The 16,113-nt window shown below is 45.1% G+C and overlaps 1 protein-coding gene across 6 annotated transcripts in view; it reads left to right on the plus strand.

Annotated features, from left to right (window-relative positions):
* Positions 1–779, plus strand: part of DGKG (diacylglycerol kinase gamma) — a 196,384-nt gene extending 195,605 nt beyond the window's left edge. For 5 of the 6 annotated variants that reach the window (XM_033128563.1, XM_033128577.1, XM_033128619.1 and 2 more), the window contains one exon: positions 637–775. The gene's annotated coding sequence lies outside the window, so the exon portion shown is untranslated. Of the gene's footprint in view, positions 1–636 lie in introns of all 6 variants that reach the window. The other variant, XM_033128571.1, reaches the window with a different exon arrangement.
* The last annotated feature ends 15,334 nt before the right edge of the window (positions 780–16,113 follow it).

Raw genomic sequence — 16,113 nt, forward strand, 5'->3', positions numbered from 1 at the left:
ATTGGGAAGTTTAACCCAAAATGACATTGTTGAGCACCCCAGACCATAAGGATATTAGTTTCAGTGTAAAAACAACAGAATCTGGAACAGAGAAGGGACTAGAGGCCATAGCAGTTAAGAAGGCTTAGCTTCTGTAAAATCAATAGAAGCAAAACAAATAAGTAAAAACCCACAAACATAACCCTACTGGAGTAACAATTTCTGGTAGACTATCTCAATTAACATGAAAAGTCCATTGAGCAGGGAGTTCTGGAATCATAGACCCCTCTTGTTGGAAAGGTCCTTCTTTAGATGTTGAGTCCAACCTTGCAGGCAGAGTTGGTAGCCAGCATAACATAATGTCTGTGCTCTGCCAATGGTAGTTGAGTAATGAATTGTGGTCATTCAGCTTTGGTTCCTTGTCACCATATACAGAGTTCCTCTCCAACGCCGTTTTCCGTGGCCCCTGGGAAGGGGGCAAGCCAGGTCTCCACTTGGACTGTGCCTGACGCTCCGGAGGTTTCCTCTTTTGAGCTGCACAAACCCGCCATAGCAGCTTACAGTCTTGAAAGAGGCAGTGTGTCTAGTGGTGAGGTCACCTGACAAGGAGGCAGATTTCAAAGCATGCCGTGTTTTCTTTCTTTCTTTTTTCTCCAGATGGCAAGAGGCAGGAGACCAAACTGAAGAGAGGAGGATCCTACAGAAAGTTGCTGACCCAGCTTACAGCACAGCTGCCCTCTTCCAGAGAATGAAAAGAACGTTTTGTGCCTCTCTGTACCATCATCCTCAATGCTCAGTAGGTATCTGAGAGAAGTTGTTATTGTTAGCAAGTAATCATAATTCCAAGAAGTCACCAGCTAAGGGGATTCTGATGGATGCTTTTCTCTCTCTGCAGAAAACAAGTAAGACCCCTCTATCTTGGAAAAGCTTGGCAAATGTTCTGTAGAGGCAGCTGAGGAAGGGAGCCATTCCACGTCCCATGGTGGTTTGAGGGATGAAACTCTGCCTGGGAAACAAGAGCAACACCAGGAGTGGGTTACAGTCCTGTCTCAGCCACGTGGCCTTGGAGATGTCCTTTAGCCTTCTGGGACCTCTCTTTCTCCTTTTATCAAAAAGCGGGCTCTAAAGACCTTTCTGCTTTAATGATCTTGCCTTCACCTGGGATAAACGCTGCGGCCATTGGAGAGAGGGCAGGGTCCTCATTCTCATGGGTCTTCCTCCAGCCCTGTGACCCAGGAGGGCTACTGCCAGGCCCTCGGCTGAGAATCTACCTTCCTTCCCTCTTAAAGGTTGATCATGCTCAGAAATCAGCTGATTTGGAGGGCCAACATGAAACAAAAAAGCACTACAAGGAAACTCTGATAAGCCCTCCACCTACACACACTCACACACGTGCATATACAGACACACACACTCAATCCCTGAAGTGTAAGCATTTTCTCTTCTGTGTATCAAACCTATTTTACCCTTTCTATTTGCCAGTGTGTTCGGAGAGAATTCAATCCCACCAGTGGAAAAGCACTGCTTCCTCTTAGGGAACTTACCTAACCTCAGCGTTTGGGGGTGACCCTGAGCACAAGGTGCAGGTCCTAGCACACATCAACTGCGGCCCATAAATGCAGGCTCCACCAGCCGAGACGGAGGCAGTAACTAGTTAGCACAGTGCCAGGGTCCAGATCCTTCCCTCCTTGCTCGTCCACCTCCACCCATAGATGTGTTGTTCTGTAACCGTGATTGCCTGCTCAAGCCTGCCTGTCTGCCTGCAGAGAGTGCCGTGGACTTGTTCTGTAATATATTGTGTATATGTATGTCCTGACTGTGGTTTACTGCAAATAAAAATGATAGCAGATGGCTGACCTCTGACCTTTCTTTTCATACCATTGCTTGAGAAATCCAGATTCTCTGATCAGCCACAGAGCACTAGAGACATGCATGCTCCTCTAGACTATTCTGTATCCTTTCCGCAGTTGCCCACTACCAGGGAGTGTCCACTCATATGCCAGGACTTGGAAGAATTGAAACTCTCTGTTGCCCCTGGTATTGAAGGAGGGCAAAAGGAAGTAAAAAATCCTATTAAGCCCCTGATAAACATTTCATACATATATATATATATATATATATATATATATATATATATATATATGTCATGTATATATACATATGACATCTGAAAACTCTCCTGTGAAGTGGTTAGCATTTTATAGGTAAGGAAACAAAGACTCAGACAGTAATCGACTTGCTCAACAAGTAACAAATAAGTAACTCAATTCTGTCTCTCTCATACACCAATGTTCACTTTCTCTGCTCTGAACGAGTGTTTCTCCAAGTGTGGCCCATGGACTGCTTACGTCAGAAACACCTGAGGTCCAGATGCCTGGGCTCTGCTCAGACCTCCTGAATCATGATCTCTGAGAGTGAGACCCTGAAATCTGATATTTTATAGTCTGGACTGCAGATAGATCCTCTTGCTCATGCTCTGCTGGGGGGCAGGAACTCTGGAGGACAGAGACAAGCTGGAGCTCTAGACCAACTCAGAAACTGGATGCTGTAGAAGAGGAAGCAGGTCTGGAATGAAAGAGCAGATGGGAAGTGAGGCCATGGACTTCACATCAGAGTTGGCTGCTGGGGTCTCTCAGAATTTAGACCCCAGGAACAAATCCATTATCTGGTCTCCAGGCTGAGGCTGTCCTGAGCCAAGGGTTCAAGGTCACACCTGGGTGGGGCTAGGTAAGGAGGTGTGGGCTCAACACAACAGCCCCAGAGAATGAGGCCATGGATGCTTTGCAGCTGCTTGCAGCTCCTGCTGCCTTTTCAGCCCCCACCTCCCTGCCCAGCCTGGCCTGACAGGTCAGTCCCTGGGATTTGAAGAGCCATTGCTGTTGTCTCTCCAGCTCTTTCTGCCTTAACTGACCAACAAGGTTCCAAAAGCCCTGGACGTCACAACATCCCACCCTGAATCCCAGTCTTCTCCACATCCCTGCTGTCATCCTCAGGGCTGGGCAAGGACTCTGGCCTCAGGGACCTAACCCATATGTTACTCACTCCTTCCCATTCCCACCCGCTTCCACCTGGATCTGCTAAGTTCTATTTTGTGCCTCACTCTAGGTGGAGGTTTTTGAAATGATGGTGGGAATGTTTGAGGTGGGGCACTGTGAGACAGATGCATAATTGCTACTCGGGGGCAGAACAAAATACTGGAAATAGCTCCGCTGCCCACTCCACTGGGAGATTTGGCTATCTTCTCACCCTCCTAGCTGCAACACTAACTATACGTGAAAAATATTTTCCTCAAGAAAAGGGCTTTTTTAGAGTCAAGAAATCAAGTAAACACCTCCTAAACCAAATTTGATATAACCAAAATCAGCAGAAACACTTAAATTATAAACCCAGAAAGTAGTTTATGATCTAGAACTCTTATAGTGAGAATTTTTCTTGAAACTGTAGCAAACAAAAGAATTGCATAAACAGGAATGCTAATCCATTCAAGAACAAAAGCCTTTAGCAGTTGTTTGCCTTTTAAACAATAGCAAAGAATAGGCCATTTGCTGTAGCATTTACAAGACTTTCTAAAACGCAGGACTGTGTTCCTGCTCCCTCCCCTACTTAACAGGTTACTGTGTGTCCTTAAAACTAACAAAACTGCCTTTATTTTTTAATGTTCTTCCCTCCTATTTTCCATTAAACCAGACTATCAATCATTACAGAAATGTTTCTGAATCCAAAACCCTAAAGCTGTTCACAGAGGGAGCAGAAAAGTCAAAGGCAACAAAACTGGCCATGAAGTAATTCAGAAAGAAAGATGAGAGACATCAGAAGGAGATAATCGAAGTCTCTGAATTGGAGGGACTGCAGAGAACACTTGGCTTAACCACTTAGCCAGAGCAAGACTCCCCAGTATGGCACCTGTCCTGTGCAAAGTCACCCCTGCTTGAAGACTTCCGTTGAGGGGCAGCCCACTCACTACCCTCCCAGGAAGCTCCTGTGCGACCAGTTCTCAGAGCCTTAGATAGGCTCCTAATGTACCCAAATCTGCCTGCCATTAAGTCCCATCACTGGGCCCTGGCTTGGCCACTAGCAATGCAAAATAAATCAGACATTTCTTCTACAGGATACATTTTAGATATTTGGGAACAGCTATCTCCTCCTAGGTCTGTATTATTTTTTTTCCTCCAGACTAAACATCCTCTAAATCCTTAAATCATCCTTTATATGTCATGACTCTCAAACCTTAACCTATTCTTGTGACTTTCTGTAGAGCAACAACAGTTTGCCAAGGTCTGTCTTAAAGTGCGATTCCTAGAACGGAACGCAGCACAGTGCCGCAAAAACAGGTGGGCATGTGCAGAGCTACATCTTCACCCTGGATACCACATTAGCTTTCTTTGGCAACCACGTCACACTGCTAATTCATCCTGCTTCCACAGCCGACAACATCTCCCAGCCTCTAATGAATGCTAATAACTACCATGGGTATGGTGCTTCACAGATCACAAAGTCCTTTCAGAAACATGGTCTCATTTACTCCTCACAACAACCCAGTGAGGTTAATTAAAGATGAGGAAACAGGTTTTTCCAAGGTCACATGGCCAGGCCTCAAGCCGTGAGCCTTTGAGTCCAAATCCATGCTCCTCCAAACATACATGTTGTCTTCTCATTTGAACCTCTGCTAAGGCCAAGAAAGTCTCCCTCGCTTCATTTGTTAGTGTGCATTCACAATCTTTTTCTGTTGTATTAAAGGGAAGACAGAGAAAAAAAGGCAACAGAAGAGGATGAAGTACCAAACTGGGGTGGGCGGGGTGGCCCTCTGGGAGAAGCTGGAAAGGGAACATCTCAGAAAAAAAGTGGGCAGCGTGGTGTGGCAGATGCCAGGTTCTGGACCCCATCGACCTTGGCTGGCTTTGTTCCCCGAAGCAAGACCCTTAACCTCTCAGTCTCACTTCCTGAGAAAGGGGCATCCGCGTGGGACTAGTCAATTCCCAAAACCTTTCCTGATTTTACGAGTCTAATAAGTAGAAAAGACCTTATTGTTAACTCAAGGGTTCCTCTTCTCTTTGAATCCAATGAAGATGTAAGTCAGACTTCACCCAAAGTAGTTCACGTGACTTTCTTCTGCTAAAAGAAAGAAAAGCCAAGATGACTAGGGGCAATTAGCAACATGTATTTCATCTGAGTGTTAGCCCTGGGGTGTTTTGGGGGTTTTTTGTGAGGGGGGAAGGATTACAACAACTACCTCTCAAGTAGTAGGACCCAAAAGCTAAGGAATCCTCAAGGGGGGTGAACAAGAAGCTCCGCAGCTGTCACGTGACACTCTCTCCACATTAGCAGAGGACTGAGGGTCCCAGAACAACCCTCTCTATAGCGGGTACTTAGTGATGCAGGAAGGAAAAGAAACTGCTGGTTAAGTATCTCTTGTGGGCCTTTCCGGGAGGTGGGGTGTGGGGTGTCACATGATAAATGTTCTTGCATTATTGCACTAAGATAGGAAATATCATCCTATGTTTTTATTCTTCTAGAGTGGAGCTGTTCGGTAGAAATAAAGTTGTGAGCCACATATGTAAGCTTAAATTTTCTAGAAGCCACATAAAAAGTGTTTAAAAAAAGAACAGGTGAAATTAACTTTAATCAAATGCTTTAACTCATCATATCCCAAATATTATTACTTCAACATATAGTCAGTGTAAAATTACTAATGAAATACTTATTATTTTTTTTAATAAATTTCATTGGGGAATATTGGGGGACAGTGTGTTTCTCCAGGGAGTTGTCCTTCAATCGAGTTGTGGCGGGCGCAGCTCAGCTCTAAGTCCAGTCGCCATTTTCCTGTAGTTGCAGGGGGCACAGTCCACCATCCCATGCAGGAATTAAACCAGCAAACTTGTTGAGAGCTTGCACTGTAACCAACTGAGCCATCAGACCGCCCCTCCAGAAGCTCAGCAGCAGCTTGTTGTCTTCAATCTAGTTATGGAGGGCGCAGCTCACTGGCCCATGTGGGAATCGAACCGGCAACACTGTTGTTTAGAGCTCGCGCTCTAACCAACTGAGCCATCCGGCCGCGCCATACTTATCATGTTTTTGTACTAAGTCTTCAAAATCCAGATGAATATTTGCCAAGGAAGCAAGGATGGCAGGAACACAAGCTCAAATGCCTACCCAGTACAGGGAAGAGCTTGGATTTGAACATCCGTCTATCTGATGATAAAAAGCATCATCATTTCACTATATCACGCTGCTTCCTAACCTTCAGGAAGCGTTATGAAAATAACATGGTCTGTAGTGCCAAACAGACTTGGGTTCAAATTTCAGCTGGGAGACCAGTGATGGAAAACTTACTACAGAGGTTATTAGATGATTTTTTGCTTATTACCTTACCTCTCTTAGCCGTCATTCCCTCATCTATAAAATTAGGATACTAATATTTAACTGTCAAGGAACTATAATGATGACATGTATCTTGCAAACATTAGATTTTCTGTAAATGTCAGTTTCTTTCTTTGTCTAATAAAATGGAAATAAATCATGCTTAGCTGGCCAAGATTTAATCGTGCAGCAGCTTTGACCCTATCTAGAGAGGGGAAAGTAATGAAAAACAAACCAAAATTTGAGAAAGGGAACCAGAGCCTACCATCTGCCTTTCTTTGTTCTTTCAAAAGCTCCACAAAATGCGTATCTAAACCAGGGTAGCCCACGAAATGTTAGGGAGCTAGTGATCCCCTTGCCGTCATGTAGGTACCCACACAGTGCACTTTCTTCTGACCTTAGCCCCAGGGATTTGAGCGTTCAAACCTTCTCTGCCCAAGCCCAGTAGAATCCACCTTTGTTACTGAGAGCTGGGGCGGCTGTAAATTTTAAGAACCATCCATGGTGTAATAAATGCTCAAAGGCTCAGTCATGAGGTTGAGTCCTAGCTGGGGTTTGATCCTCAGGGAAGGAAACCACTCCTTTAAACCAAAATCCTCACGTGAGCTTAGAAAGAGGGACGGCTGCGGGGGAGGGAGGGGTGCAAACTTTCCATTGTCTTCATCAGAAAGTATTTATCAAAATTAAACCCTCCCTCCTAGCTTATTTCCTACCACTCACCCTCCTCTTACGCATCCCCTCTAGAGGTTTCTTATCTCCATGCCTTTGCTGGCACAGGTCCTCTACCTGCTAGGTTTTCCTCCTACCCTGTCACCACCAGTCCTACTCCTCCCCATATATGTATACCTTGCCAATCTTCCTTTGCCTACAAGTCTTCCCGACCTCATTTCTACCACCACCATGATCGATACATATACAATCACAACATCCATACGCCTATACATACATACCAGCATCACATACGTGCCTATACACCGCCACCATTACCACGTACTCACACCCATATTCACCACCATCATCACTTACTACACACACATACACTTACTCCCATACACATATTCACAGAACGCCCACACCACACCGACATCCCCCCCACAGAAGCACGTATACACCACAGCAGGCTGCACCACACACCTTCTGCTAGGCCCCCCACCCTCACACACACCCAACCCTCATTTCTTTTTTACCGCGATTAGAGTCATTATATACAAACATCTCTTATTTCCCCTTAACTATGAGCCCCTTGATGACAGAATGTATTTCTCTTTTTATTTCTGTAACCTGCACAGTATTTGGTTCATGGTAGGGGCTCAATAATTATTTCTGAACGAATAAATGACTCAATTAATCAGTCCATATGGGTCTATAGGGCCTAAATGAGGTAACTGGATATCGATCATGTAGGCCCTGAGCTACCCTGGCCCTGGGGCTTGGGGGCTCCCCTCTTTGGTGGCTGGTCCTGCCTGATCCTGGCCCGCAGCCTCGGTTTCATTCCAAGGGAAATATTTGTTCTGTGAGCAAATAAGAGGAGAATATGTTCTAATCTGCTGCAAAGATACACAGAGCTGCCTTCAGCTCGATGCTTAGCTCTCTGAGGGCACTTCAAAGGACTGCAAGAATAAAATGTCCACGGGGGCAGGAAAAGCGTAACTCTTTCCTTCCCAGAGAGGAGGGCAAAGGAAGACTGGATGACAACTTTCCCCTGTCACGTTTATAACTAAAACTTCCTGTGGATCTGTCAGGATCCCAGGAGTGACAGGCGACTACAAAATTCTCTCTCCTACCATTCTACAGATTCAGAAGTGCCACACCTGTGATTTGAAAACCCACTGCCACACACTCACACCAGAAACCTTTACTTGATGTCCGTGGTTAACTAATGGAGAAGTCTACCTCTCAGAAATGTATGTGAGTTAAACCAAACTTTCTCACCTCTGGGCCCAAGGGAAGCTTCACAGGCTAGGGATCTGTGTGCCTACATTTTAACAAACATGCGGAATGCCTAGAGAAGTCAGGAAGACAAAACTTCCTAACGGCAGAAAATTAGGAAGAGATCTTTGTATTTTGTTTGTGTCCTACTAAGGAATTCTTAGAAGTTCAGAACCTTCTATAATAAGCCGTAATCGGATACAGTTGTTTCCAAATACAGCCTCAAGTTTGATTGCAGGGTTTCGAAGCCTCTGACCGAGGAATGCAATGTTTCAGCTTTCCCTTAGTCCAGCCCTGTCCCTGCTTACAGGCTGGGACAAAAAAACAACACAGTGTTGAACTATCAGATGTGGAAATACAGTGCGTGCAAATTAAACAACTTATTAAACGACTAAAGACAGATCGCTTAAAATCCCCGTGATGGATTCTGAAAATATAAGCCAGGGCTCCCCCTGCATTTCCACCTGCTGTAAGTATGAGACTTCTGGGTTGAGCTGGCCTGAGGAGAGGCACACCTGTTAAGAATTCTGAGTCAAAAAAACGAGCCTCTGCTACTCCACAGGGCAGGCGTAGCCACCATTTACTCACTGTTACCTGGTGTTTGAATCCTCTCAACAAACAGCAGGTAAAAAGATACTGGTGTCATCATCTACCTCATTTTGTAAGGGGGGAATCTGAGGCTCAGAGAGGCCAAGCGACTTGCCCAAGATAGCCCAGTTAGAGTCAGAATTCAGATTTGCTGACCCCAAAGCTCCTTTCCAGGGGACTGCTTCACCAGGGAAGCCAGCCTACACAAAAGCCAGTCTGCTCATTCCTACTCATTTGTTATTCAAAGTAACTGCTATTCTCTATCTCATTAGATCTTCTATTTTTCAACACATGCAATGTAATTTAAAAGCCACACAATATTAACCCAATCCATTCAAAAGACTTTTTGAAAACCTGTTTGCTTTGAAAATGAATTGTCTTTCAGATTCCCCCTTACAAAGTGCAATTACAAGACCTCTCTGATGCGTTTACAATACCCCTGTACTCTGAGCGTTATTGCCTTGCCTCTCCCAGGACCTGATGGATGCATCTGGTGCAACCCTCCCTTTGTCTGACAGCTGTCATTCACAATGGGAAGGGGGCAGTCGACCCTCGTCTGAAATGGACAACAAAATCTGGCCAGATCTCCAGTAGTCATACCTATTCTCTCTCTCTCTCTCTCTCTCTCTCTCTCTCTCTCTCTCTCTCTCTCTCTCTCTCAATCTCTCACACACACACACACACACACACACACACACACACACACACACACACACCTGCCTGTGGAAAGATCCTACTTGGGATCCTACTCCCGTATAAGTAATAATGTACCAAGTCTTTTAAAATAACAAATGTAACAGCCTGCAGGATTCTGTTACTTGTCAACCCTGGATTTGGGCTCAAAATGGCTTGAACTGACTGACCTCTACCATTCATGGTCAGGGTTGACAAAGGGCTCTTGGAAGAAATCCCAGGTGTGGAGGGGGGAGGGGAGACAGGGGGAGGAGCAAATCTGAGCCTCCTCCCCAGCCTGGTGTGAGCTTAGTCACTTACTCACTGAAGGCATTTAGAACTCTGTTCTCCCTCCTCTGTGCAAGCTCAGAGGCAGAAACCAGCAGCAGAAGGACTTGCTGGGTTGATTCCAATCATTCTGAGACACTCAGAGTGCCAGTAGCCTATGGACAGCCTTCCCCGCTCTTCCTGTGGACCCGACCCTGTTCATTTGCACTTTGGAATGTTCTGGGCCAGGACGAAGAAGAAGGTTAACAAATGCTTTTTCTGATCCATCCCATCTCTTCATCCAGAATCTGCACTAGTTGTCCCTCATCTCTCTGCTCTGCTGTATTTCAAGCCACTCTTCCCACCCATTAGATTTGTCTTCCCCTATTTTCCCCTTTCCACTTGTCAGTCCCCTACTTCAGAACTTACCTTGGCTCCCTCTTGCTGAAGGAATCAGATCCAAATTCCGCGGATTCCCAATACACAAGCCATACTCAACTCCCTGCAAACTCACCTTTCTCTGTCCTACACCTCCATGTACTCCTCCATCCTCCCTTCCCTCACCCCAGCAGCCAGCCCAGCCCTCCCCATCCTGTGCAGTTCAGTGACACTCAGAAGTCCCATCAACTGGAAAGAAATCTCCCTTCACTAAAACAGAATAATGGAGTCTTGTCCAAATTATGCTCAAAGATACAATTTTCTCAATGTTAAGTTTTCCCCCATCAACTTTTGTTAAACCTTTGGCATCAGCAGCTCTGCCTATCTCTAGTGAGAGCCCACAGATGGCAAAGGGAAAAAACAAGTCCCTGGTGAAAAATCACGGAAAAGCTTCAGCAACAGCCTATCACGTGTCTTCAACAGCTTGTTTATTTCATAGACACGTGCTCATGGTTGTGGTTTTATATGTACACATAAAACAAATTCCCATTTCCTACTAATAAAATTGTTCTTGGTTCATGTGATAGAATTATGTACCACATGCTTTTGTGAGAGTCTTTTAAAAAAAAAATCTTGGTGGTCTACTAAGAAAATTGATTTCCGTGAGCCAGGACACCTGGGTGACTTTGCAAACCATTGCTTCAGACACATTACACTCACGCACATTTGTGCCTTTATCTGTATAGGACCTCCACATCTCATTCTCTGACAGAATTCCTTGGCACTCAGCAAGGTCCCACACTAAAAGAGCACATCCCCTGTGAAGGCTTCCTGCTCTCTGTCCTGAGATCCAACAGAACTCCTTTAGTTCCTTCAGAAATCAGTGAAGATGAGAGAAAAACTAGATATCAGACAAAATTAGTTAAAAACACTAAGTGAAATCTATAAGGGAAGAAATATCATATTGAGAAGCAAGATGTTGGGAACTCTTTAATATATCCCAGGGAATACTGAAAAGGTCAGTAGTAGTCTAGAAAAGTTAGCTTCATGACCTAGTTAGTGCCTGAATTCATACAGAGAAACGGGGAGGGAGCAAGATATATTATGTTTCTACTTTATGCCAGACACTCTGCTAGATGCTTTCTGAATATTCTGTTTATTCCTCCTCAGAAACCCTGAAGTTTGCATTATTATCTCTGTTTTACAGATGGTTAAACTGAGGCTCAGAGAGATCAGATTTGCTCAGATTCACTCACTTAGCAAGTGGCAGAGCCATGATGGAAACCCAGTTCCACGGCCCACACCTGCTAGGCACTGGACATCACACTTTCACTGAATAGTCAAACAACTCTGTGAGGTGGGAATTATTATACCCATTTTTCAGATGGAAGACGATGTACAGAAAGTGAAAATGGCCAAGACCAACAGTCACATAGTTAGTAGTGATGGAGTTGAGATATGCAATGGGGCTTTGGCTCCAGGTTCACGCTCTGTTCAGAACACAAGGGAGCACAGGTCTACTTTAGTAGCTGTGTGGAGAGAAGGCAGTGAATCTGGAAAGCAGGGGGGTGTAGTCTAACCCACTGAAAAACTTTGAATAAATAAAGAGCTTCTTCTAGATATGCGCCTGTAGAGTTATTACCATATTACCGTATGGATTACCTCGTTACCATTTACATTTGCAAGGTGTACACATGGTAAAAGAATGCTACCCGCATTCCCACCGGGAATGTGTGGGTTTGGAAGGGTAAAACACAGATCCTGTAATGAAAAATTACATCTTGTCATTGAAGTCAATTTTAACACATATGGAGGAAAAGGAAGACCATATTTGGCTTTTACATTCTCCTGTGGCTGAGACAACCCTGTCAGAACAGGCCCTAAGGTCAGTTTCCAGGTTCAAGATGAACATTCCTAAGTGGGAAGGTCCAGATGAAACTCAGATAAATACAAAGCAATTAGGTTTTAGAGAAAGGAGCAACAAGAGTGAAGAAAGATTTCAATGGTGGTTGAAGTCAAAGGGCATGTGAAATTCCAACCAGGATGCTGCTACCTGATGAAGAAAATGTCTCAGTGATCAGGCCAAAATGTTGCTCTTTCTTGGCTGCCTAAAGGAGACCCTCCACAGGCACTGGAATCTCCCCACACTTAGAAGGACCATGCAGGCCAGAGGAAAAATAGAAAGTGGTCTTTCAACTTGTTTGAGATTGCCAGCCCAGAGGGTAAGGGGGCACCTGTGGGGCAGGGTCTGGGTTGAATGAGTCAGTGAGGAGGCTGATCCCCTCCTGTACAGACCTGGATTTCAGAAATGGAAATGGGAGATTTGGGCATTTTGGTGTGGTATGAATTCCTCTGAGTTGCTGAGCCGAGCTGAAACTGCAGGTTCTCGCCCAACTTCCTATCACTCCAAATGTGGCTGAAACGAAACTTAATGTCCCAGGGCCCAGGTATAGCTGCTAAGAAAATGAAACATTTCCTTTAGTGTGAACCCTGAGCTTCTGCAGAGGCCAGGTAACCAGCTCCTCATTGCTCTCCCACCATGTGGGCAGGCGGAAGCTGGGCGTGTATAAACATACATCCACAAAGGGAAGGTAACCCAGCCACCCGCTTTCTCAAGCATCGTGTTTTACCGTGCAATAGAAATCACTCACTCATTCACATATTCATTCATCCTTTGGTGACCACCTGCTAAGTGTCAGATGTTGTGTTTGGAGCTAGGTAATTGAGACAAGCATCCAAGAGGGTCTCTATTAGAGGAGTTTGTTTCGAGGGCAACACAGACATATGAACAATGTGATATAATATATGCTGTAATTGAGAGCGTCAGAGAATATGTTATGTTGGAAGACGTCTTTCTGTGTCTTTTGGTTGATTGTTTTTAAGCACCTATGAGATGTACCCCATGATTCCAAAATGAGAATGGTCACCCCTCTAATGACTGTATAAGACCCCAGACCTTGTCCTCCAAATAGCTCTATTATAGTCCCCTCTCAGTCATGTCTCCTTCCGGGTCTAATAGCCTACATTTTTGCCACGCATGAGCAATTGCCAGCTTCTGGACATACCAGTTACTGCTAATCCCGCATGTATTTGTGACTGCTATTCCCTCTGCCTAGAAGGCCCTTCCCTCCTTGTTCTGCCCAGCAAAGTCCTAGTAATTAATCCTTCAAGGCCTGGCCCAAATGTCAACTCTCTCAGGTGCCTTCCTTGACCCTAACAGGAAGTACTCACTGCTCCTTCATTTGTACTCCCAGAACCCATTTCAGGCCTTTATTACGACACCTGTAAACACTGTATAATAACTATTTGTTCCTGTGCCTTTCACCCACCTCCCACCAGACTGGGAGCTCTTCTGGGACAAGCCTCGTGCTGAGGACACCAGCCATTCAACAAATGTTGATGCAAGTTGAAATGAAATTTACTGCTGTGTAAACTCCCATATGTCTCACCTTGATAAGGGCCTATTAAAAGTGATAGCCCAGACTCATCTGAGAGAGGGAAGAACGATTCACCTTCCATGGCCCAACACCCTCGTCCTCTTATTGCTGGGACTCTAGAGTGCTGTTGGTAGGGAGGGAAAGAGGACAGAAATACAGTGCAGTAAAAACCCATTTGTTTTGGTTTTTTTTCTTAAAGGTTATAAGGCTGATTGATATTTAAATATGATTGTCTAAGCAATAGAAAATATCTAGAATTATACACAAGAAACTTAATAGTATATGATTCTGGAGAATGGGTGTAGGCTAGGAGGTCATGTAGGAGCTTTTATTTTCCATTCCACACATTTCTGTGATGTTGAGATTTTTGTCATACGTCTCTGTCACTTTTCACAAGTACAAAACATTAAAATGAATGCTGCGACTATATCTTAAATGAACCAATAAAAATTAGGTTGGTGTTTGCCAAAAGCCATATACTAGAGTCTCACTTAGAAAGTTCATGGCAACATCGTTAATAGCAAAAACCAGAAACTGCCCAAATGTCCATTAATAATAAAATGGATAAGTCAAGTTATAATATATTCATACAATGGGATACCATACAACAAAACGAATGAATAAAACAAATCTACACACTACAAAATGAATGACTCTTCCAAACATAATGCTGAAGAAAAGATGTCAGACACGAAAGAGTATGTACAATATGATGGCATCTATATAATGTACAAAAACAGGCGATATTAATCTGTGATGTTAGAAGCCTGGACAGTGGCTACCCTTGGGGGAGTGAGGAGGGGAAGTTAGTGACTAGCAGGGGGCACAAGAGAGTCTTTGGGGAGAGGAGGGCTGAAAATGCTGTTTTATAATCTGGGTATTAGATATACAGAAGTGCTTGCTTTGTGAAAATTCATCAAGTTCCACACTTATGATTTGTATACTTTCCAGTGTATCTGTTGTACTTCAATAAAAAGTAAACAAACACAAAGTAGGCCACACTTGAGACGCCTGAGTATTCCCTTACATCAAGCTGATAATCCTTCTTAAGAGTTTGATGCCGACCTTCTGGCCTCCTAGTTATCCAGCCATGGGACAGTGTTGGGAGATCGGAGCTAAAATGTGCTCCCTAATGGTGTTAGGAGCATGTGTGTCCTGCTCCGAGGCAGAGCGTAAGTGCAGAAACAGACAGAGGACCTGAGAGAACCGGAGAGAAGTCCAAACTTTCCTGGGATTGGATGCTATTATCAAAGTTTGCATTTTCAACCATGTAGTTTGGTTTCTTAATGGGAAAGAAGGCAGAGGAGCAGGGATGAGGAGACGTTTTCAGGTGGGCTCTGGTTTAAAAAGCTGCGTTATGCCCCAGTGGTAGAGGCCAGAGACAGATAATTATTAGTAAGAATCCTGGCTGGGGAGGAGCAGAAGAGGCCATCTACTTGCTTTTAAACACTGTTTGGCTTCAAGTAACAGAGGAAGGGAAGACTGCCTCAGGTTGGAAGGGCAGGCTAGACTCCCCATTTGAATCCTGAAGCCATGTGATGGAATTCACTGATAGGGCATTTCACCTGGGGGTTCTGTTACCGTTTGGGCCTGGTTGAGCTTCCCTTTGTCCAACTCAAGATAAATACAGCCCCCTCCCTCCACAAGCCTGACAGAGCCGTAGCAAGCGGGGGTGGGTACTTACAAACCAAGCCAAGAGCTGAAAGAACCACCCTCCTTACCACCCGCTCTCCAGCTGCCACGTTGAAGCAGGCCCATGAGAGAATGCACATTCCAGAACCCCCGCCCCCACCGCCTGCCAGCCCCTTAGCCTGCTCTTCCAGTGGGGCTGTGGGGTGATGCCAAAATGAGGCCTTTCATAGCTCAAGGGGGTCGAATTCTGAGTTAGCCTGCCACTGAGACGTCGGGGGCTAAAGTCTGAGCATGTCGCAGCCAGGTTAAGCCCTGGCCATAGGAAAACTCTCCACTAAGGGCATAAAAGGAAGCAAAAGAGGACTCTGAACGGCCAAAATAGATTTTGCCAAGTCTACACATTCAAGTGCATCTACTTCCTCATTGGAGGGGACATGTTAGAGCTCAGAACCCATGGACTCTTTCTCTATGCCCATTTCAAACTCACTTGGTTTGCCGATTTCAGAAGCAGAAAGTTACAGTGGACACGAGGGGCTGCGGAGAACCATGTTCTTAATGTACTGAGAAGTTCTGATTGGCAACATGACATGGAAAAGGAGCATGAAAACTCGAGAGATCAGACACAGGGTCCCCCAAAAGCCTAGCAGCCTGAGGCTCCCTCATGTGGGGACAGGCAGAGTCCCTTATGGGTCTCAGAGGTAGAGCAGGAAGCTGGCGGCACATGACTGGCTTGAGGAAAGGCGGCTCTGTTCTGCATAGCCAGACAGAAGGGCCCTGGAGGTTCAGGAGAGACTTCAGGGTCACCTGGGCACAGTGAAGACCCTGCTGTGGAGCTGGACTCCTTTCTGAAGGCAACGGAAAGCCAAGGCAATGG

Source organism: Rhinolophus ferrumequinum, chromosome 2, assembly GCF_004115265.2.
Source record: "Rhinolophus ferrumequinum isolate MPI-CBG mRhiFer1 chromosome 2, mRhiFer1_v1.p, whole genome shotgun sequence".
Classification (NCBI taxonomy): Eukaryota; Metazoa; Chordata; class Mammalia; order Chiroptera; family Rhinolophidae; genus Rhinolophus; species Rhinolophus ferrumequinum.